At 38.2% G+C, this 23,511-nt stretch overlaps 1 pseudogene; it reads right to left on the bottom strand.

Moving 5' to 3' along the window:
- Window positions 1-23,511, bottom strand: part of LOC127652866 (voltage-dependent P/Q-type calcium channel subunit alpha-1A-like) — a 120,718-nt pseudogene that overhangs the window by 39,106 nt on the left and 58,101 nt on the right.

Genomic DNA, 23,511 nt, shown 5'->3' with positions numbered 1-23,511 from the left:
ATAAATAGTGCATTTTGTTAGAATTGTAAGGTGAAAAATGACTGTTTTGTGTCCTTTAAGCTGCACGAAGATACTGATACAAGGAAACAGGACTAGAGTTTGGGTTAAAGGTGGACTTAATTCCACCTCTACCTTCAAGATCAACCTACTGACATTGTTTAGATACATATCATCTGTATGTTTGTGCATGTGTGAACTGATGTATTTAATTGGCTGTATGTCTGAAGATGCAGTGTTTTGTTGCTGTTTTTTTTACATAGAAAATCACGAGTGTTCCCTGTCAGAAAAAAAGTTGCAACATGCATTTAGGAGACCTTGAGAGAAATATCTAAACTGTGTGTATTACACAGGTATAATTCTCAGCTGAGAGGGGAAAATGCTTAGGCATTGTCACACTATCAGACAGGCAGGGGTGAAGAGTAATCATGACTCGAGCACATGCATCATCATCATAATCATCATCATCATCATCATTGTCAGCCATAGGGAAACAGATGCAATAGATGCATTATACTCCAAAAAAATAAAAAAAATTACAAACCATCTACATGTAGATGTTGCAGAAGCATGGTTTATAGCAGTATTTTTGGAGGTTGACAGAACAACCATACAACCATTGTGATTGGCCAGTTCAGGTCATGGATAGACACAGAGTATCATAGTGCATTTTGATTGGTTGGAGTCATCAGATTGCAAAGCCGCCACAAAGAAGAGTTTAAAGAAAGCATGTAAAAAAGATAAAACAAGAAATGAATTATCAATATGCATATAATATAGCAAACCTGTCGGTCCAAATAAAAAAGAAAAAAAGAAGAAGAAAAAAACAAAAGAGATAAATTATAGGAAAAAAACATTTAGTTTTTAATTTTTAAACATTTATAAGCCTTCTAATGAGCCTGCATTGTTAGCTTTTTCTATGCTATTTTAAAATTACATGACAAATGCTATCATTTGTCATAAATGCCCTAGAAATTGGGTGGTCAGTCCTTTTTCTCTATATCTAGCTGATTGAATACTTTGGTTCTAGATTTAAATAAAAACACACATGAACCAGCTGACCAATTTTAACTTGAAAGTTACAGACACTTTTGTTAGATCAGAATTCTGCAGAAAGGTAGATCTCTAGAAATAGGATTGGACCTGAAAATAAGAACTAATCCAACTAATACTGACTCGCTGTGATTTAATATCATATGAAAAGCCATTTCACTTTATAACAATTTCAGTTTTAAGACCCCGTGAAATCAAACGTTTCATTGAATGTCTTTTAAATCAAGGACTTTTAATCTGTGCATATCAGCTTTGAGGCCATCAATATGCTTGTATACAAAAATTGACCTGTTGATACACACCCCCCTTTTTGAGCACAAACCATGAAAATGACATATCTGAACTTAAATGGTTGTATTTACTGGACCCTTTGGAGTATGGACACAGTTGTAGTATCTTTTGAAAGAAGACACTTTGGGCTTTATTTCCCAAGTTTTCAGAATTAGTAAATGTTGTTATTTTTACATTTATAGAAGCTGAAGTTTATAGTAATGGAAATATTTTGTGCTGAACATGTTTTTATAATCTAAAAAAACAATAATAAAAGTGCCAAGACAACCCAGAAATACAATGTTCTCAAAGCAACAAGTCTAAAGAAGTTATGTTTCAAATTTGAAGATGATCTAACAAAAAATGAGGTTCCTGCAAGCTTTTTTCTGTGTACAGCATAAAATTAAGTCTCCGCCTTTAAAAACAACACAAAATCTGACTGCACTTCTTGGCTATTATAAATAAAACTACACCGCATTTTTAAAAATAGACTTTGGAGACAGGCTCATTTTGTTTACGAGACTCTAATATATAAGATAATATACAGTTTTACAACATGAATCCTGCTCAGATTGCATAGTTTGTTGAAGAACAACGACGAAGGGTAATTCTTTCAGGCAAGATCTCATGTAAACAATGGAGAATATATCAATATTTCTCAGATTTATCACTTTTATGGACAAAAAGTGCTATTGGATGTTTTTCAATGAACGCTTGACATGGACAATTGACCCAAGTGTGGCGAACTGGATTCATCTGGCGATCGTGTTTTCGTAACAAAGCTATGAAGCCCCGTTTTGATATTGCATGTTTTCATTTGTACTCCAATAACACAAATAACTAAATTGCTGTTTCTGGAGCATTACTATCGTGAAACAGAGATTGGATATCAATGTTGAACCCATAGACCTTTGAAAAGATGTATAATTTGTTAACATTAATTACATTTATAGACGGTAAATTATGTATTAAATCTAAGCAGAGTGACGTCACTACCGCATGCGGTCGATTGCATATCAACAGGTTAAGCTTTTTTTCCCAGATTTAATTATAATTTTTTTCATGACATTACAGTCTTTATCTTCTGTCAAAATTCTGACTAAATATGCTGATGATTCAATGATAAACATTGTACAATAAACTCCCTACAAAATAATGCGCCCAAACTACCTGCAACCAACTAGCAATTGCGAGTAGTAAATGGTTTTGCTGGGTTATGACATAAATTAAAGGCTACTGACTTTGATGTTCTTTAAAGGTGCACTCAGTAATTTTGTTCCTCATATAAAACTTTTTACTTTTAAAGAAATTAATAGTTGTTGAACAACACAAAGTTGAAACATTGTGACAGAACAACATGCCCCTCCCGTGGATTATCATTACCCCACCTCTTCAGAGGACTGATCTTTAGCCAGACTTACGACTGGAGTTGGCAGAGTGATCAAATCAGATTTGCACGTTCAGACATAACCAACCTATTTGCACGGGTTGCTTTGCTAACGACATAGGCGTAACCATGTGACGTTGCTTTGGAAAAATGGAAGTGCATCATCTCGCTCTCCAAATAAGCGCCCTGTCCATTCAAAAAAATTCAGATTCTGAAAAATCTTATTTCATGTGTTTTTTCAAAAACTCATCTGGATACAATCTGGATATGCAAAAAAATCTGATTTTTAGTGGAAGTATGAACAAGGCTTTAGATGATGGCTCTGAGGCTTGACGCCACACCCACTGCCTCTTGCTCTCCCCGCCACAATATGCATAAAATATTAATTTGAATTCACCAGTCATGTGAGATGAAGAGTTCAGTCATATCAGTAACCTTACAAAATATATTTTATTCTACATGGAGCAGGGGCCCACATGGGGGCAGCAATATTAGCATCACATGACCAGCTGAATACTACTCGCTTAATCTCAGAAACCACCCTGTTATTGGACACTTTCATTAATGGATTAAATGAATCCTGGTTTACTGTGCATAGTGAATTTCTACAATGGCATTGGTAACTGAAAACTACTGTGTTTGAATAATGCTGCATCCAGGCCACTAGGAGTCAGTGTAAGCCATACTTCGACATACTTCCAAAAATTACTCAGTGCACTTTTAAACCATTTCATTGGGTCTTTAAGCATCTCTATGTCTTAAACAATTAGAAAAAAAATAAAAATGTCCAATTCTTAAAGTACATTTGGCAGGTGATGATGGTCCGCTGTGAAACCAAGAAAAACACACACACACATGCGCACTCTCTCTTTCTCACACACACACACACACACTCATGTTGTGTTTCCATGTTTTATGGGGACTTTCCATAGACATAATGGTTTTTATACTGTACAAACTTTATATTCTATCCCCTAAACCTAACCCTACCCCTAAACCTAACCCTCACAGAAAACTTTCTGCATTTTTACATTTTCAAAAAACATAATTTAGTATGATTTATAAGCTGTTTTCCTCATGGGGACAGACAAAATGTCCCCACAAGGTCAAAAATTTCGGGTTTTACTATCCTTATGGGGACATTTGGTCCCCACAAAGTGATAAATACACGCTCACACACACACACACACACACACACACACACACACACACACACACACACACACACACACACTCTCTCTTTCACTTGTTAAGTGATGGCCATCACTTACTGTGTCTGGATCCTAAACGAGTAGCTGACATTAAATACTTTCAGAATGTTGCCATGTCCTAAACTATTTTAAACAGCATTATGTGAAATATTATTTATGACCTCTTTTTAACTGAGAGACGACATGGAATATATGTTATTTAAAAAATATGCATTTGTCACAATGCAAAAGAAACATTAACCAGTTACAAAAATGAAATACAGTAAACACACTTCCCATTAATTACAGTATATTCACATACATTTTAACCTTAACTCGTAAAAACGAATTGGCATGTTATATATATAAAATTCCAAAATATATATTGTATAGATTTAACAGAGCAGTAAAGAACTGACAGTCGTTGTACTGGTATGCACCCAGTGTGGTTGGTCTGTTTAATCTGGCTTGGGGATAAATGAGAAAGCTGGAAGAGTAACAGACCCCCATCACCACTGAGCACCACTGGCTCACTGATCTGCCTCACACACCAACTGGGACGATTATATAAGACATTTAGGAATTCCTTACACCTCAGTGAGCATGAGAAGATCCTGCTGAGAGTCTCTCTCTCACACATACTCACACACATATGGAAAGACACACAAGCATACAGACAGGCACACATCCATCCATAAACAAACACACACATACGTACGCACAGATGGCAGCCCTTCTGTTATACACTTACCCCTAGTTCTGTGACTAAAATATCAGTGACGCTGCCAAGTACAGTCACACAGTCGAAGATGTTCCAGGCATCTTTGAAGTAGTTCTGTGTTAAGAGGACAGAGATGTGAGTGTGTGTTAGTTGGTTAAAAGGAAGATTACGCTTGACACGCACTCACACAAGCACACACACACACACACACACACACACACACACACACACACACACACACACACACACACACACACACACACACACACACACACACACACACACACACACACACACACACACACACTCACACACACACACACACAGCATCACATGACCAGCTGAATACTACTCGCTTAATCTCAGTAACCACCCTGTTATTGGACACTTTCATTAATGGATTAAATTAATCCTGGTTTACTGTGCAAAGTCAATTTCTTCAATGGCATTGGTAACTGAAAACTACTGTGTTTGAATAATACTGCATCCAGGCCACTAGGAGTCAGTGTTTTTTATACTAAAAAATAAAAATTATGTCATAATTTACTCACCCTCCTTGTGGTTCCAAACCTGTATGACTTTCTTTTATGGGCCGCAAAAAGAGAGGTTAGGCAGAATGTTAGTAGTATTAGTCACCATTCATCTTATTTTCATAAATAAAAGTGAATAGTGACTGGGGCTAACATTCAGCCATCTCTTTTTGCATTCCATGAAACAAAGTCGGATGATGACAACATTTTCATTTTGGGGTGATCTGTAACTCAAAGGGATAGTTTGCACAAAAATGAAAATTCCTTCATCATTTACTTATCCTAATGCCATCCCAAATTATGTATGAAGTTCGGCTGAACACAAACAAAGATTTGTAGAAGAATATCTCAGCTCTGTAGGTCCATACAATGCAAGTGAATGGGTACCAAATGTTTAGGCTCCAAAATGCACATGAAGGCAGTGTAAAAGTAATTCACAAGGCACCACTTGTTAAATATACTGTATATCATCAGAAGAGATGTGATAAGTTTGGGTGATAAACCTACTTTACATTTTCCTCAGTGGCCAGTAGGTGGTGATATACATGAAAAATGCAAATTGCCAAAATAAAATTAAGAATGTGAAAATGAAAGTGGAGATTGATAGTATAAAATGACTTGTATATTGATGTCTTTCTCACCCACACCTATCATATAGCTTCTGATTTAAACACTGGAGTCATATGGATTACTTTTATGTGGCCTTTATGTGATTTTTGGAGCATCAAGGTTCTGGTCACCATTCACTTGCATTGTATGGACCTATCCTTGCATTGTATTAGAGTTATTCTTCTAAAAATCTTCACTTGTTTTTCAGCAGTAGAAAGAAAGTCATACTGGGATGGTATGAGGGCGACTAACTGATGAGAACATTTTCATTTTTGGGTGAACTATTCCTTTAAACAGACAGTGTTTTGTGTGTGAAGGTACCTCAAAAGGAAACTAGCTTTAGATGGGCCTCCATTTCTTTATGTCTAATGATCTAAAAGTAAGCTTTGGAGATAACAAAGGTGATATTTCGAGAAAACAATGCTTATTTCTCAGTAGAAATGGAGTCACCTCCATTCATTTATGAATGAATTTATTTCTTTCATCCACTCTTTCAGACACCATTTTTATTCTTTCAACCAATGACTGAAAATAAAAGAAGCAAAAAACAGGACAGAATGTAATTCAATGCAAACATAGAATTGGATGGTCCCTTTTTGCCTTCCTTTCTCCATATACTGATGGTGAATGCAACATTTTTCAGCTTTCAGACTCACCACTCTCATTCACAATCACCAGTGACAGAAAAAAAGAGCAAAGGATTTATTTTCACTCTCTCGTGCTAATGAAACAGCTCTCTTTCCCCTTTCCCTTTAGCTCTTATTCTATCTTGTTTTCTCTCTCTGCTATAGAAAAGGTGGATGCTTAGAGGACTGGTAGCACAGATGCTTAATATTAGGGGCCTTTTCTAAGCTTCCATGTGAGCGCCTGCAGGAAAAGAGTGCATTAGGGCCATTCTATACAACGCCTGCATGGGAACACAGGCAACGATGCCGAAAGCTTGAGAATTCAGCCTAGCTACAGCCATTTCTTTACTTGATTGTGTGTGTCGTGTGTGTGTGTGTGTGTGTGTGTGTGTGTGTGTAACAGTTCCCCTCCATCACCTCTTATTCTGACGTCATGCGTTGTCAAGACCAATTCTCTCGCTCTTTTCATTTTTCTCTCAATCTGTCTTTCTTTTTCCATTGTCCCCTCCTAATCATGCCAACTTGCCCTCCAGCTTTCTATCTTCATGAGCGTCTTCTGTCTGCATGACTTCTAGCTGACTACAAACATTTCTTTCCTTTTAGTGGCACACGTCCATATCCCAGCCCCTTTTCTCATCTGCTTCAGAATGCTTCTCCTTTGATCTCTCTCTCGCTCTCCTCTCTCTCTTGCTCGCTCTCTCGCTCTCTCTCTCTCGCTCTCTCTCACACACACACACACACACACACACACACACACACACACACACACACACACACACACACACACACACACACACACACACACACACACACACACGCACACACGCATGTTGTGTTTCCATGTTTTATGGGGACTTTCCATAGACATAATGGTTTTTATACTGTACAAACTTTATATTCTATCCCTTAAACCTAACCCTACCCCTAAACCTAACCCTCACAGAAAACCTTCTGCATTTTTACATTTTCAAAAAACATAATTTAGTATGATTTATAAGCTGTTTTCCTCATGGGGACCGACAAAATGTCCCCACAAGGTCAAACATTTCGGGTTTTACTATCCTTATGGGGACATTTGGCAACATTCATTCTGATCTCTCTGATTTTTTAAATCGTTTTTTTCCATTCCATGAGCCGTATTAAGAGCATGGATACAAAAATGTTAAACATGTGCAAAACATACATTGACTCTAGCTAAGAAAAATTTACACTTACTAGTGCTCCAAACGCAATGATCTTCAGTATGCACTCCATGGAGAAAAGTGAGGTGAACACAATATTCAGGTTGGCTAACACATCTTCATAGGTACGTGTTGCTCCATCATACTAAACACAATGTAAGTAAACACACATTCAAACAACATCATACACATTCATAGAAGTGCATACAAAAAAAAACATGGGTCCACACAAACCAAGACATTCTTACAGGTATGCATAAAAAACACACATCCTCACACGACGCACACGCCACACGCACACGCACACGCACACGCACACACACACACACACACACACACACACACACACACACACACGTTGTGTTTCCATGTTTTATGGGGACTTTCCATAGACATAATGGTTTTTATACTGTACAAACTTTATATTCTATCCCCTAAACCTAACCCTACCCCTAAACCTAACCCTCACAGAAAACTTTCTGCAGTTTTACATTTTCAAAAAACATAATTTAGTATGATTTCCTCATGGGGACCGACAAAATGTCCCCACAAGGTCAAAAATTTCGGGTTTTACTATCCTTATGGGGACATTTGGTCCCCACAAAGTGAAAAATACACGCTCACACACGCACACACACACACACACACACACACACACACACACACACACACACACAGCAATTACCAACACAAGCTATCAGTTCCCTTGAAGAAAAATCTTTGTAATATAATAAAGAACATATTGTACCAAATGTTGGAAGTAGGAATCAGTAATATACATGAATTAAGAGAGGTATACTAAGGTGCCAAACCTTCATCATAAGGACAATAGTGTTGAGCGCGATCAAGGCCATGATGGTGTATTCAAATGGAGGAGACACCACAAACTCCCACATGCGATACTGGAATGTTTGCTTATTTTGGGGCATGTGACGTGTCAGCGGCCTGGCGTTGATGGCAAAGTCTATACAGGCTCTCTGAAAACAGAACAATGAGGTTAGGAAACAACAAACATCTGAAATAATGTACCTGACATAAAAATTAGCTAAACTGATATTTTGCCTATAAAATTTTCCATCCACTATGTCTTTCACCTCATTCTTCTCCAGACTGTAATCTTCCATCATCTTGTCTCCTTGCTCCTGGAAGGTGATGATAATAAGAGCTACGAAAATGTTGACGAAGAAGAAGGGGAAGACCACGAAGTACACCACGTAAAAGATGGACATTTCCATCCGGTAACCTGGGCTCGGGCCCTGATTCTCGTAGGTCGCATCGACTGAATGTTTCAGCACCCTGGAGAGTGGTGAGAACAGGAGGCATAAGGTGATTTGTAGCAGTGTAGTACTGTTGATTTAAGTTACAAGTTCTTGCAGAAACCATGCTAAAAAAAAACTTCTTAAACTGTCTTAGGTTGTTTTAGCTGTTCTATCTGGTCTCCCAACCTGACCAGCTGATAAGCCCCCAAAAGCCCTCTAAAACAGTAAAAACAGGAGAACCTGACTAATCTAACCCCCATAGGCCAGCCTGGATTAAACAGTTTTTTTCTCTCTCTTTTCTTTTCTTTTCTTTTCTTTTCTAAATAGGTTAAATGTCTCTCTTCATATGACTCTTCATAGGAATTGAGATGTATACTTACTGCGGCCACCCCTCTCCCGTAGATACGGTGAAGAGGGTGAGAAGGGCCCAAAGCACATTGTCGTAGTGGAAATCGTACTTCTTCCATTCCCGCTTCTGCGCCCTCACTTCATTATCTCTCTCATAGACAAGATACTCGCCCCTAAAAAAACCATAACACTTTCAGAAAAAACCATGCTAATGTCTTTGTTCATCATTGTGTTTGTCTGCATGTTTTCTCTCACCTGCAATCACGCTCAAACTCCTTGGATTCATCAGTACAATAGAAGAAGCGGCCCTTAAAGAGCTGCACAGCCACCACAGCAAAGATGAACATGAACAGCATGTAGACGATGAGGATGTTCAACACGTTCTTCAGAGAGTTCACCACACAATCAAAAACAGCCTGAAAATAGACAAAAGTGTGAAGAGACAAAGCAAATTAAAACAGGGTTGTAACTGGACTACCGATATGGGGTTTTTCCATGATTGATAATTAAATTATTACATTTGGTCCCCACAATCCTGAATATTGCCCATATGCCCATGTACGAAACACAGTGAAACACACAGGTGAGGTCCTAGTACCTTTAATTTGGGCAGACGCTTGATGGTTTTCAGAGGCCGCAATACCCTCAGCACACGCAGGGACTTGATGGTACTGAGGTCTTTTCCCTTGCTGCTCCCTCTGCAGATTAACAGGAACGCAAACACAAACAAACAATAAACTTACTTAGAAAGTGAAATGGCAGGAGGCGGTTGGCAACATGGGTAATTTATCTTGCACGCACACAATTTAGAGGCGAGTTAGTGGCTCTGGCTGTCAAAATAATAAAACATGCCTGCTACTTTTACTGTAAGCATATTTACTGTCAGCCAATCAGGATTCTCGTCATCACTGTGTCTGATTACTGAGAATGTAGCTTGCTTTTACCAGACAAGCCGATCTCACAGTACATAGGATAGACACCTTGGCTCAATCAATCAATCAATCAATCAATCAATCAATCAATCAATCAATCAATCAATCAATCAATCAATCACTCTTTTACACACACACACACACACACACACACACACACACACACACACACACACACACACACACACACACACACACACACACACACACTCACACTCACACTCACACACTCACACACTCACACACTCACGCTAGTGTGGCTCATGCTGTATTGAAAACTAACTAAGTGGATATAATATCCAATGTCTTTGCTCATGCTGTAACTACCACTGTCCCTCTCTTGCCAAGGAACACTGGCTGGTTTCATTGCATTGCCATGACAACAGAATGAAAAGTGAACCAACAGAGCAAACTCAGGCATCCCTGCAATGGAAATGCCCAGCCAAACCTCTTTCTTTCTTTTTTCGGTTGTCCATAGGTAAACACACACTACACACATCTCAAAACACACATCCACCTACTCCAGAGAGGAGGAGCTTGTAGAAATTAGCTAGTCTGTTATAAAAGTATACCCTGCTGAATAGACTAGTATTGCTGGTCACATGCATAATGTTGTGTTTGGGATGTTGGTCCTCAGCATAGAGTACGATATTGGTGTGCTGTGTCTCCAACAGGCTTCTTAACTAGCTTAACCAGAAAGAGTTTTCTTGGTCAACCAGGTTCACAAGCTAGGGTTTGCTGGTGAACAGCATGGCCCACCAGCTAAACCAGCACCAAACTAGCACTATCCAGCATCAACCATCCCGGACTACCATCTAAATGTATGCTGGTCTTTTCAGCAGGGAACTCCAAAATTAGCTCTTTAACTTCTATCGTGTAAAAACCCTAATGCTGGTAAATATATAGGCTTTTTGGCCTACTTTTTCTACATTTGCAATTTGCTCCTGTGTTATGAAAAGCCAGCCATCTGCCAGATGTGTGTACATCTGTGGAAGGCAGATGTGCAGCTAGTGACCAGCAAGCTAAATGCAAAGTCTTTATCTAGCACTGTGCACTAAACTATGTAAATGAGATGTTGTACATTGATTTACTCAATACAATAAACCTCAGCAATGCAAGCCTATGCCTGAACAGTGCAATGCTGCATTTAACTTTGATGAAATACATACAATACATACAAAATCTAAGACCACATTGCAAATTTGGAATTCAAGATGTTATTTAATCCCTGGAAATATATATCTTTTTTTTTTTAGAGTTTGTTTTAAAGTTTTAAAGGTTCAAATAAAGAAACTTTATAACATAAAATTAATACAAAACTGTAATTGAATCAAATTTTTGACATTGACCATGTCATTAAAGCATTAATGACATCATATTCTGACATTATAATTTGTAATAAAAACAGTTTACATCACAGTGACATGTGTGTTCAAGCATGAGCATGAATTGTCTTGAATTGTGGTTACAATGCAAGTTAACTCATCAATATACTGTGAAGGAGCCTATCTCATAGTGCTCATGAAGGTGTAATAGATGTCAAGACACTGAAAAATGACTTCTAGGTTGTTTCTTTAATTTCCTTCAGAAGATTCGGAATACGACACGAGATACATGGTTTAATTTTGAGTACTTTAACCTTTAGAGTTAGTCATTTTCAGCTACCATTGCACTGAAAGACGTTCCAAGATATTCCTAAAAAATTCTCCTTCTGTTTTCCGCATAAGAAACAAATTATGGTTTTGGTTTGGCTTGGAACGACGGAAATGTGGGACAATTATGACATAATTGTTTTCTTTTTGGCTGTACTTTTACTTTAGAACAGAACAGAGTGCAAAATATAAACATTTTCAATAGTGGTCTCAGACTTTTGAACCCCGCTGTTTGTGAATGAGGTACATTGATGTACTTACTCCTCAGTGACTAATATCTAGATATATTAAACAAGTATATTATGTAGCCTTATTCTCTTTCCTGTCCTCTCTTCTCCTCTTATCTCTCAATTTCAAGGACAGAGGTTGTGTTGTGCCAAATATTGCAATCTCAGCAAATGTGCGTCAACAATGTTAAGCATGAACAAGAATCCATCAGAGCAGTGCTGTTAGAGTGACGAGTGAAGAGGTGACGGACCCCTCACAACCCCTATCATCCGTAAGGTCTATGTTGTCAACTGAATGATTCTGAAATCTTTAGCTGGTTAAAGGGATAGTCGTCCCAAGAATGAAAATTCAGTCATTATTTACTAACCTTCATGTTGTTCCATTCAAGAATGACTTCCGTTTCTTCTGTGGACCACAAAAGGAGATATTAAGCTCAGTCACCTTTCACTTTCATTACATCTTTTGAATGGTGACTGAGATTAAAATGCTGCCTAACATCTCCTTTTGTGTTCCACAGAAGAAAGTCATAAGAACATGATTAAAAGATTAGTAAAATTCAGTTTTGGGTATACTTTCGCTTTAAATCAGAAACGGTGACAGAGCGATAGAAACAGATGGGTGACTTTCAGACAGACATAGAGAGAATTCCAAAAAAGAAAGAGAGGAAAGCTGTGTACTTGGCAGGACAAGCATAAAGAGCAAGAGAGAGGAAAGGAGAGAGAGAGAAAGACATTACCCGCTGCCGCTGCTGTTGGTGTGAGCAGTTAAAGAAATGAGAGAGGAATCAGACACACATCCATACACACACAAAGACATGGGGGAGATGGGGAGTTTGAAGGAAGAAATACATTAATATGAGACACACATAGTACAAAGATAAAAATAATGGATGCAAGCCAGTGAATTTTTAGACCTGTGCATGCCTGCAGAGAAAGCTTAGATATCCACACACCCATATACACATACATCTGTTTTCACTTACCAATTTAAACTCCTTACAATTCTTATTACTATGTAAGCTTCACCAGCAGGAGGCTTAAATAAAACATACACACACTTTCACACACAAAACTCTGAAACTATTAAGATTCAAGTTTTTGTAAACATGCAGTGCCATTCTGCATGTGGCTTCGTTGCTATGGTGAAAGCTTTGAGAGTTAGTTGCCATACCTCCATGTTTATTATGATATCATGATCCAGTTCTTTAGAGCTCATACTGTCACATGGCATATAATAGAATGTCACATGACACAGTCATTTTACCATAAGCACTTCACCTGCAGGGCAATTATGGAGACCTGAAGCTCTGCTGGAGTTAGTGATTAATACTGATTTGTTCAGCATGCATATTACACCACTAAATAGCATATGTTTTCGAGACATTAAAGGTGATGTATTTGAAATATTTTCTCCAAACCCAGCTAAATGTGGACGAACAACTGTGAGACATTCGTAAGCTGATTTCAGAGGTCCTGTGTGCACTATTGAATTACACTGTTTGTTTGACCACCCCAGTGTCATTCAATATTCAATTCCCCCATGGAAGTGTCTGTTACTAATTTCTGATGTAGCTGATTATGTAACTACAGTAAGTAAATACAGTACTGAAACATAAATTTACCATATCCTTGTGTGACCCCATGCACACATGCATGAACATTATATTTTGGAATCACTATATGCAACGCATTAATTTAAATTAATTTAAACCAACTGATCTCAGTTCAGAAGAGTCTTGAATGTCAGTAAAGGCTTAAACTTTTGATGCATCGTGTCATGTGACAAAATAACATGGTGCTACATAACAAAACTACATCAGGTAAGAAACCTAATTAAGTTTTTACCTGTTTGAGTCAAAAGTCTCGATATGGCTTTTTTTTTTATTTCAGCAATTTAACACCAAACAACATGCTGCTAATTATAATGTACACTTATGTGTACTTAAGCAAATTTTTTCCCAACAAACCCTATATTAACTGTGCATTTTTACATTTAGAATCAATGTGTTCATCCAAAAGCAGAAACATTTTGCTTTCAGAGGCTTTATCTGGAGTTAGTATGAAAATAAGGTGCATTTGGAAATGCACTGAGATCAGTGCAGACAGACAGCACAGTGAAGGCAAAATTTTTCTGTGTGAGGAGGAGGGTGTGGCCGGTCCGTACCGATGGACGCCGGCACTGAATCAGCTCTATCAGCCAGGAGAGGGATAAAGGGGAGCCGGGGACCCAGTTCGAGAGAGAGAGACACACACAGAAGTGTTTGTGTGTGCGCTTTTGTGTTGTGATGGAAATCAGTTTTTTGTTGTGTTTTGTTTAATTAAAATACTTTTGGTTGTATAACAGAGTTCCCGCTTCCTCCTTTCCACCTTGTTACACTGGTGTCGAAACTCAGGATTGGAGGATTGTCATGGAGTCCACACTGCTGCCATCCGCCCGGGGGCGGAGGAGCCGCTGCCATCCAACAGGAAGCGGAGGTTTCGCCGGCCTGAATTGGGTGTTGGGGGCATGTGACGAGGAGGAGGTTGGGAGAGGGATAAAGAGGAGCCGGGGACGCCAGTTAGAGAGAGAGACGCACGCAAGAGTGTTCATGTGTGTGCACGTTTGTTTTATGCTGGAAAGCAGTTTTATGTTGTGTTATATTTAAATAAAAGTATTTTGGTTGTATAACCCTGTTCCTACTTCCTCCTTTCCTGATGAACAAGAGGTGTGTCTGACACACATTCACTAAATAGGGAGCATCATCCTATAGCTTTCCAATGCAGCTACATGCATTCATTAACAAAATCCAATCAACGGTTCAGTTACAGGCTGCAGATGATGTTTGGACCACTCAACATATTTGGCAGACATGGGACAATGTTAATCAGTACATAGATTCAGAATCTATAATGTATAGTTTTATTTTAACATGGTTGGAAGTGATTGGATGATGCTAGACATTTCATTGAATCAGAATTATTTTTGCTAATTTTAATGTCTGTAGCATCTCAAAACCAACACTCCTGGAAACATAATAAACAATTTGATATATATATTTATTTATTTATTCTATAGCTTTGTATTATTTAACATTTCTGAACTTAGTCCTGCTGTCCACATATGTTTACATACACTTTTAGGAGAATTATTTGTCTTTTTTTTTTTTTTTTTGCATGTTTATTAGGTGCTACTAGTTATGAATCAAAAAGGTATATGCACACAGCAACCATGCTCGGGTCTCAGGAGGATATAGTATGAAATTCAACGTTTTGATATATTTACGTAAAGTCATTTGGCTGAACAAGTTAAAAGGGCACTCAGTAACTTTTATCTTTGTGTCATCTTGGACGTACACTGACACTTAGCGTCTTGGATACAGCATCATTTAAGATCAATAGTTTTCAGTTTCAGATGCCATTGTAGAAATGTAGTATTCACAGTCAGCCGTATTACTTTAATCAATGAATGAAAGTGTCAAATAATAGGACATTACTGAGATTAAGCAAGTAGTATTTGGCTGATCATGTGATTCTAACATGGCTGCCCCATGTGTATCCTCGATGTAGAGGTTACTGATATGATTGGAGTCTTTATTTTAATGTGCATGGTCGTGATTTCCTACATTTATTGCAAAATTACAATTCATGTCTTTAGGATTTAAACTTTTTTATTGAGGAAAAAATTACTGAGTGCACATTTAATTTAGAAACATTATTTATAAGCTTGCTAACTATGGAGTATGCATGTTGGAATTCATGCTAACTGACAACGCAAAGAGAAATGTTTCATTTGTCCATTTGTTATTTTGGTTATATCATGTGATATGTCAGATATAGCATATATAGCTTATATACGTCTTATACATGATTAAGATGACATCAATCTTAAAGAGATATTATATGATTTGCTTGGAAGACTCACTTGAACCAAGCTGACTGTTACACTCTCTCCTATGGAAGAGAGCTGCAGTGGTTGGTCTCTTCTTATATAAAAGAATCTCTGGGTGGACTGAATATTACATGACAACGGCATAGCACATTGACTAAACCAATGGCATTTGTTTAGGGTGGGGTTATCAGTTTTTTCAATCAATGACAGACAGGGAATTGTTCTGGTCATTTGCAGTTCTGTGTGGTGATGCTAGGGGTGCAGAAATTACACAATTCACCTTTAAAAATGTAATCCAAATTCTTAAGTTCAAATCCAGCAATTTACTGAGTAATAAACACCAAGACTTCCAGCAGGTCCAAATCTGCTGTCAGCTCAGGCAATTCACATGACAAATAAGGGTTTTTCAAAACAGACTCAAGTCTAGAAACAAACTGTGTGGCATAAACACACACAGACCTTCTCAGCAAACATCTCTCTTTGGCATTGTGATACTACATCACAATGCTATCTCTTGCCATTCACTAGAGATGCTCTGATTCAATCACATCGATAAAAAGGAGAGTGTTCTATTACCTATGCCACCAACTTATCAAACATGCCATATGTCCATAAACATGCAGTACATCTGTTCCATTGCAAAATGTCTTTATGCCAATCTGCCCCAAGAGCAAAGCTGAGGTAGACATCCTTTGAAGTGTACATTGTGTAGGGATGAAAACAAAGTCTAATTTTATGCAGAAACCTGTAATAAATGGTCCACCAATAAAAAATCCATAATAACCATTATGATAACATATCTATAGATAATAAATGTTGGGTTCTTAGTGCACAATTTCAGTAATGGCTGGTGGAAAGCACAATATACTGACACTACATGGCCAAAAGTATGTGAACACCAAATACCACACCCATATACCTGTATGCTTGCTGAACAATACATTTTATAACTATTAATAGGGAGTAGGACCTCCCTATAACAGCTTCCACTCTCCAGGGAAGGCTTTCCAGATAAAGTTAAAACATGGCTATAGGGATTTGCTCCTGAGACAAAAAAAGCATAACACATGGAAGTTTACTTAATCCAGTTGAGTTTAGACTACATGAACACGTTTTGTGGTGTTAATGTAGCATTGAGGAAACTGGGCAGGGGATTTCAATTTCCCATCATGCGGTGCATGGGACTAGATAGGGAGAGTAAATGTAACAATTAAGTGTTATTTGTTTAGAGTGTAGGCTTTGTGCAGGCCAGTAAAGTTCTTCCACACCAGACTCAGTAAGACATTTCTTTTTAGACCTTGCTTTGTGCACTGGGGTATTATCATCATGGAACAGAAAATGTATGCCAAACAGTACAAAAAAATTACGTGAATGTATGCTTGATTTTATGCACTTGTTAGTAATGGGTGTAGCTGGAAAAGCCCAAACCTTTCATTTCAAAGAGGATGTCCACATAATTTTAATGTAGAGTTTTTGTTATCCGATGGCTCTATGTATACTAGCCTAAGAAAGGGCATAATGACTTATGGCATCTGGTATTTGTAACTGTGCAGCTATGTAGTCCATCAGTCCTCTCTCTCTCTCTCTCTCTCTCTCTCTCTCTCTCTCTCTCTCTCTCTCTCTCTTCTCACTCTCACCAGACAGTAAATGACTGCCTAATTGGATCTTACGTTCATCAAAATGGTGATACACATCTCAATTGGACTGTGCCCTTCTAAGAGGTGAGCGGTTTGATTGGCTGTAATCCCATTATGGTGTTATCTTTCTGGGCAAAGACCCTGTCCAGCCCTAAGAGGTCTTAATGCATTCTGTGTTGTCTTGTTTTGTTGCTTTACATTAGCATGAGCAGCCTTATGCAAGAGATTTGAACATCTAACTCTCTACATGGACCATTGCCCGACATTTCCTCTTTATGTCTCCTAATGCAGCTATGAAGCACTTTGCAAGTGAATTGTGCCAAATCTTGTTGATATTTATCAAGTCCAGTCCTTTGACTTTCCTGGGGTGTGTGAGCATTTTGTCTGTTGTAAACAAGTCATGCCACATTCACAGGTTGTAGGAAAACTTATACAAATCGTATTTGAAAGGCCTGACACAGAAACAAAAGACATACATGTACATATAGACACAAATACGTATGTTAACACATTTAGGTGTCCACATACTGTAGAATGTACCAAGAGTTGATCAGCTGCGAAATTGAGTTACTGCAACTGGCTAAAGAATGTCATGACATCGCACTTGGCATGTGTCCTATGTGTGAGGGAGCTAGTAAGAGCACATTTGGACAGACAGATCACTCTAAGGAGGGAGAAGACAGGCGTGTGGTGAGCAGGACAGGCAATAAGAGCAAACAGAGGAGAAAGGGAGAGAGAAAGAGACATTACCCCTCTCCTTCCTCACCGCCTCCTCCACTGTAAGTGTTGAGAGATGATCAGAGACGTCAAGACAGAGACAGACAGAAACAGAGACACATACAAAGACACACAACACACACATAGAGCATAGGAAAAGAATGGGGGTTTTGAAGTAGGAAAAGCATCAATATGAGACAGACAAAAATCCTGGTGTGTTTTATATGTGGACACCTAATCTAGTGTAAAAACTTAAAACAATTGAAATACAAATACACAAAAAGGGCTGTCAATTCATTAAAAAAAATATTGAATAAATTACATTATTTGCAGCTTAATTATTCAATTGCAATTAATTGCATATATCAGTATTTGCTGTGAAAAACCCCAATTGAATTTAAATAAAAATGTGGCTGGTCATGTGATCCCAACATTGCAGCCTCAATAAGGGGACGCTTTCCATGTAGAATAAAACAGCCTTTATAAGGTTACTGATATGAATGGTGTCTTCATCTCATGTGACTGATAATTACAGCCTGATCTCATGAAATTTACATGACAATTGCAAAATTTTTGCAAGCCAATATTACGTACTTCATTACACATTTGGCTGCAGTTTCCCAGTGACATTTCCAGCGGGGGGTGCCAAAGTGAGTGAAATTATGTTGTAATCAGACAAGGTTGAATATTTGTGAAACATTAGATGAATGTTTTAAAGAGTAAAACTTACCTCCCTAACCTAAATATATAACCTAAACTTAACAAATAGTGTTAAAAAATAGAGAGTCCTTAAAACACATCCTTACCCTAAATCAACACCTAAACGTAATTTGCTAATTCAACATTAAAAGCACATTTATTGTAACAACCACGTCATTTCATTTCATGTCCAATGTCAAAAACTCTATCATGCGAGTTACAGCGGAAGCTATTCATGTTCGAATAAGGGTTTAAATGATGGTGGGTCTGTTATCCAAGTGTTAAAATTTATCGTTTTTCAAATGATGCGTTAGATAATTTATATATATATATATATATATATATATATATATATATATATATATATATATATATATATATATATAACATAGTATGATCTATGTGATAGTAAATAAAGTAAATAAAACACATAGTTGTTGTAGCGCCTCTAGTGTTAATTTCACTAGGAAACTGCAGCAAAACATAGAAAGCGGCACGTAAAACTCAGTTTGCAAAAATTTAGTTACAGTAACGTTCATTCTATGAGACTTTCATTTAGGTGCACTCCGTCTAGCCATTTTTGATTGCAAGAATATGTCCTATGTGAACAGCTCCTCAATGCACCTGTAGGAGGAGACCTGTACTCATTTTGTGCTGCCTGCTTTATATAAGTGTGCTTTGCTGAGGTATGTTGCCTGTGGTTGTCTGACATGATTAAATGTGTTTATTTTATTTTAGCATGTTTTTTATTAATTGTACTAAACATGTAAAATTGACAGCCCTAAAAACTACATACAAACATAAATACAAATTAAGCATGCACAGATACTGTACATACACACAGATACTACGTGTCACTCCCTGAAATTGAGTAAAAGGTTAAAACACAGGCACACACTCTGAAGAGATAGCACATTTATGGGAACTGTTCCAATGCTCGCACCCAGGAAGCACCAGTCACCCCAGAGCGCCTGCCGTTCGGAGCGCTCTATCGCTGTGTGAAGAGAAAGGGAGGGAGAGAAATGAAAACAGGAGAATCTTGCAATGATAGGAAGGAGTGGAATGGTTTTCTATGGCAAAGGCAGACATATACTAATGCCTCTATATTATTCACCTAATATGAAACTTATTTCATGCTAGAGTAAAAGGAATTAAGCGCATATGGGGGTTAGTGGTCAACGGGGTCAAAAGGCTAAAAAGAACAAAGATGCTTAAAGGGGATTTTTTTAAGAAAGTCATGCTGGGAAGGATGATCAATGCAGTTTGCAAGCTCTATATTTGTCCTCCTAACCAATATTCTTCTCGCTTGCAGTGTAGCATGGAGTTTTAATGTGGAAAAGAAAATGTTCTGGGACCGAGAAATATGTACACAAACACATACACAGGACCGTATAATATTACCATTTCTAAGCATTCAGATTCTGGTATTTTAGGAAGAAACACTATTGATCTGGGATCATATTTCTTCCATTCATGCTTGCATTTCAGCTTTTGTGTCATGTCGCTTCAATTCCCAGAATCCTCTCACATGCTCCTAAAGCCGCTCTCTCACTACACAACTGTCAGACTACCTGAATCACTGTACTGCTCACATTACACAACAAGGTTTCTTGTCATCTGTCGTCTTCTTGTCGCAGCAGTGCACATTCTACACAAAAGATCCAAGACGAGCTGCACAAACTACAAGATATTTGGCCAAGAGGCGTTCCAGGCCAACAGCAGGAAAAAAAAAAAGTTCTCTCACATAATTTAACACAAGAAATTAGAGTGATCAAAGGAGTTTTCTAGAGGGTCACCATTAGCTCGCTGTCCAAAAGTTTTCTGTTTACTGATTTTTTCTGGAAAACAAGAAAACGTGAAAAAAGAAAATATTGCAGAAATAATGATTTGGAAGATGCGTGCAGGCTGTCTGTGCCTGTTTTGGAAAAAAAGTTGGAGGTAAATAAATCAGCACAATGTCAAGAATAGTGCTCAGACCATTTATTTATTTGTTAAAAATGAATTCATGTTAGTTCACAACAAAAAACACAATGATCAAATTTGTTGCTTTCCATTCCTGTTGAATGATTTATGATAAGATGTGATTGGCTTGAGCAGTTCAATGTTGTCTACAAGATTATGTGGTGAAAATATCAAACATGCTTGAAAATGTCACAGCGTCTGTGACAGCTCAAGACTGGCTCAGATCACATTGCTAAACTGCTTATACAGAATGAGAATTGCTGAGCATAGGGAGCACCAATTTGGCAACGATACAGGTTTTTATTTTCACAGACCTCAGAAATCTGTCTGCAACAACTAACTCCAACCAAATATAGTGTAGTGAGAGCACGGCTTTACTGAGCCTGGATCTAAAGAAAGTTGTTCATATGCATTTCTTCCAGTTTCATAATAACATATATACCTTTCTGACTTATTTCTCACATGAATAACTCTCTCAGACATATAACTGTTCGTGTTCTGAATGCTTCTTTTGAGCTCAGATACAGAACCTGAAACAACCATTTACCATTATTCCTGATTGCCAATGCCAATCATGTTCCTGTCTATGGGGTATCACCTGTGACACTATCACCTGAGGATCATCAAAAATGAGTGTTTGAAGTTTATCATTAAAAAGGTCCCTGATCATTTCAGTCTGACCCTCACAGTTTGAGTTGCACATTTCAGCATGGATTATTTTGTGGACCCTACTGGACACAAATGCAAACCTGCAAGACATGAGTAAACATTGTTACTCATTCCACATGCGATGAGGTTAGCCAATCATAACAGGGGTCATTTACATAAAATATAAAAGTAGCAAAAACAGCCTGGTAAATAATCAGGTAACACTAAACTATGACTAGTTTTGGTGCAAGAACTAACATTGGTGTGGATTACAAGCGAAAATGTAAAATGCTACAAAAGTGTAGGGTGTATGAAATGGTCCCTTGATTATTTTACAGCTGGGTAGTCTGGGCAGAAGATGGAGAGTGGAAATACCTGAGGTATGTGTGGTTAGACGCTCCAGAGAGTCCTGGGCACTAAAGGGTTACAGGTGCCCAGGCAGGGTTATCACCCTCATGGAAATGGGCCCAAGTGCACCCACTGGGTAGGCACTGGGCAAAACACAGAGTATGGAGGGAAGGACAGGGCAGGGAAATGGCACAGAGTGTGGAGATGTCGTGAGAAATCACCAGAAGGAGAGCTGGGGCTGAATGTGTGGAAGGACAAGGAGGGGCAAGAGCAGGAATGGAAGGTGGCAAAGATTTGCCAAATGCACAGAACTGAGTTGGGAGGGAGAGAAAGCTTGCGAGGAAGAAAATAAGGAAAAACTATTAGAAAAAAGAGAGAAGAATAAAATAAAAATGTGAGAGATTGAGAGAGAGAGCTGGGCTGTAGGGGTAGCAGGCTGGCGCTCCAGGGTGGTGGAGAGCTGAGCCGACTGCACTGAAGTGTTTGACCTGAAGGGAGCAGATAGGGAAGGACATGGCAGGGCAGAAAGCAGGGGAGGAGAGAGGGCTGAGATGACTGGGGCCTGGATGACACTTACGTGAAGGCGAACGCCACCAGGGCACCACTAACCACTATAAAGTCCAGGATATTCCATAAATCTCGAAAATATGAGCCTTGATGCAGGACAAGACCTAAGTCCACCATCTGAAAGGCAGATCAAAGAATAAATGGATCATAAGTATATTCAGGTAATTTAAACAAACAAAACAGAAACTTTTTTTGTTTTATTTTTAAATTCTATTATTACAGCTGTATCAAGTGAATCATTGTGGCAATCTTCTTTCAAAACACTGTTATCTTGAGAAGTTAACTTGAAAAGAAAGCAAACACAATACTACATCAGATTACTGTATAACATAAGGCTGACACCACTAAATAAATAATATATATATACGTAATCTAGATAAGAATAATATGTAAAAGAGTGGTCACAGCCTAGGTTGCTATGGAGGACTGAATGTATACCTTGATGAGCATCTCAAAAGTGAACACACCCGTGAAAACATAGTCAAAGTAGCGTAGGACCTGAAAGCGCAAAATGAGGAACATAGTGTTAGAACTTAGCAAGAAAACGGAGTTCATTTTGATGAATTAATATCACTAAAAGATGTAGAAATAGATGGAAGGATAGGCTAATGAATGAACAGTTTGGGTGAGTTTGAATGGACAGACGGATGGATGGATGGATGGATGGATGAAATGACTACTAGTCCAGTAGACAATTGTGGACTGAACCACAAAGACCTAAATGGAGACTGATATGGGCTAAGATGTGGGACTGACTCACATTGTTGCGGGGGGAATCAGGCCAGACGGGGTCTTCAGCTGCCAAGGCAATACTGCTCATCGCAATGACCAGCAGAATACACATCTCAAAATATCTGAGTGTCACGACATAGTGGCATAACCTTCGAAACCTTAAATGTTTAACACACAAGTTCATAAAAGCTTAAAAGAAGGAGCTTTTTTTAATTAAATGTTTATTACAATAAATATTGAAGAAGCAAAACAACTGATTCTAGTCAGACCTGTTTAAAGTCAACATGAAATTGTGCTCTCAACCCATTTTACTTCCATAATCGGACATACACTGCCTGGCCAAAAAAAAAG

Source organism: Xyrauchen texanus, chromosome 12 (assembly GCF_025860055.1).
Source record: "Xyrauchen texanus isolate HMW12.3.18 chromosome 12, RBS_HiC_50CHRs, whole genome shotgun sequence".
Lineage (NCBI taxonomy): Eukaryota > Metazoa > Chordata > Actinopteri > Cypriniformes > Catostomidae > Xyrauchen > Xyrauchen texanus.
The sequence above is the reverse complement of the archived record's forward strand: the minus strand, read 5'-3'. Positions and strand labels throughout refer to the sequence as shown.